Here is a 2,315-nt window from a genome sequence, read left to right as displayed (position 1 = left end):
AGAGAGAGAGAGAGAGAGAGAGAGAGAGAGAGAGAGAGAGAGAGAGAGAGAGAGAGAGAGAGAGAGAGAGAGAGAGAGAGAGAGAGACAGACAGAGAGAGAGAGAGGGGAGAATAAGAGAGCTTGGTAATAAAGCAGAGGAAGAGGAAACAGCCAAATAATGCCAAACAAAACAGCAACACGAAATCCAAACAAATTTCCCCTCGTTTGTCCTCACGAAAAACTTTCTAAAACTCCTTAAACACTGGATTTAGTTCTGAGCCTTGTGGGGCGTTGATTGAGGTAGGGAGGAGGAGGGAGAGAGACAGAGAGACAGAGACAGACAGACAGACAGACAGACAATGTAGATAGGTCTCCCCCCCCCCCCTCAGGTCCTATCAACAGTATTGCGTTACCAGGCTCTGGGCTCTGGAAGCAAATGAAGCAAGAATTGTTGCGTCAGGAGGTCTGGTGACTGGGCGGGAATCGATACATTTGCGTGGTGACTGACGGATGAATGAAGCAAGATAGATGTCTCAGAATAGCCATTGGAAATGAAATAAACGGAAGGCTATTACGTCATTACTTGAGTGGACAAAATTATGCAAATTATTGTCCTGCTTAGCGCTCTCTGTCTCTGTCTCTGTCTCTGTCTTTCTCTCTCGCTCTCTCTCTCTCTCTCTCTCTCTCTCTCTCTCTCTCTCTCTCTCTCTCTCTCTCTCTCTCTCTCTCTCTCTCTCTCTCTCTCTCTCTCTCTCTCTCTCTCTCTCTCTCTCTCTCTCTCTCTCTCTCTCGTTCTCTCTCTGTGATTGAGTGTGTACTCACTTATTTGTGTCTGTAGGCTCGAGATGTGGCTCTTGGACCCCACCTCATCAAGGGTTGTTGGCTTATATTAATTCCTCGTCTACTTCTTTCCATTGTCTAACACACACACACACACACACACACACACACACACACACACACACACACACACACACACACACACACACACACACACACACACACATCAGGCAGAAACAAATGGGCAAAATTTCTTTCACCCTGAATGCCCCTGTTACCTAGCAGTAAATAGGTACCTGGCAGTTAGTCAGCTGTCACGGGCTGCTTCCTGGTGTGTGTGTGTGTACTCACCTATATGTACTCACCTATATGTGCTTGCAGGATCGAGCATTGACTCTTGGATCCCGCCTTTCTAGCTATCGGTTGTTTACAGCAATGACTCCTGTATGTGACTCCTGTACTCAATGTGTGTGTGTGTGTGTGTGTGTGTGTGTGTGTGTGTGTGTGTGTGTGTGTGTGTGTGTGTGTGTGTGTGTGTGTGTGTGTGTGTGTGTGTGTGTGTGTGTGTGTGTGTGTGTGTGTGTGTGTGTGTGTGTGTGTGTATGTGTGTGTGGTGTGGAGAGAAAAAAAAGGTGGTTAGTAAACAGTTGAGAGGCGGACCGAAAGAGCAAAGCTCAACCCCATCAAAACACAACTAGGTGAATACAACTAGGTGAATACACGTGAATATTCAGCACACCTAAACTCCTCCAAACACGCTCACAAACACACCATCACACAGGACCGTGAAGGGGGGAAGAAAGTCTTCTTAGAGTGGGAAATAAAATACCCGAGGCAAAAAAGCAGCACTTAGAGAGACGAGGGCAACAAAGAGGGTCAAAAGGTCTTAACTACTGACAAAGTTAAAGACAAAAACCTGTCTCTTAACTACCGGTTTTTAGAGATTTTTTTTTCCTGAGGGGATTTTATGAAAGTCTGTTGTAGTGATTTTGTTGGAGGGATTTTATTGAAGAGATTTTATTGGAGGGATTTTATTGGAGGGATTTTATTGGAGGGATTTTATTGGAGGGATTTTATTGGAGGGATTTTATTAAAGAGATTTTGTTGGAGGGATTTTATTGAAGAGATTTTATTGGAGGGATTTTATTGGAGGGATTTTATTGGAGGGATTTTATTGGAGGGATTTTATTAAAGAGATTTTGTTGGAGGGATTTTATTGAAGAGATTTTTGTTGGAGGGATTTTATTGGAGGGATTTTCCTATCACGGATTTCGCTTCAGACGAGGGTGGAAAAGTGAGAGTAAAGAGGGAGAGGAGAGAGAATGAGAAGAGAAGAGAGAGTCAGCAAGAGATAAAGGTAGACAGGAGCAGCAGTAGATAGTCTGTCATAGAGTATTAAAAGTATCAACATAAAACAGAACACGTAACAATGGTGTATATATATTGGATAATTTATACCTTTTGTCACTACCAATACAGCTTCTCAGATGGCGGCCAGGAACCATAGATGTATTGAGCGTTTCCTCTCTGTATCGCCACGCTGAGGCGCTGAAA

This window comes from Procambarus clarkii, chromosome 22 (assembly GCF_040958095.1).
Source record: "Procambarus clarkii isolate CNS0578487 chromosome 22, FALCON_Pclarkii_2.0, whole genome shotgun sequence".
Taxonomy (NCBI): domain Eukaryota; kingdom Metazoa; phylum Arthropoda; class Malacostraca; order Decapoda; family Cambaridae; genus Procambarus; species Procambarus clarkii.
Note: the sequence above shows the minus strand (reverse complement) of the source record.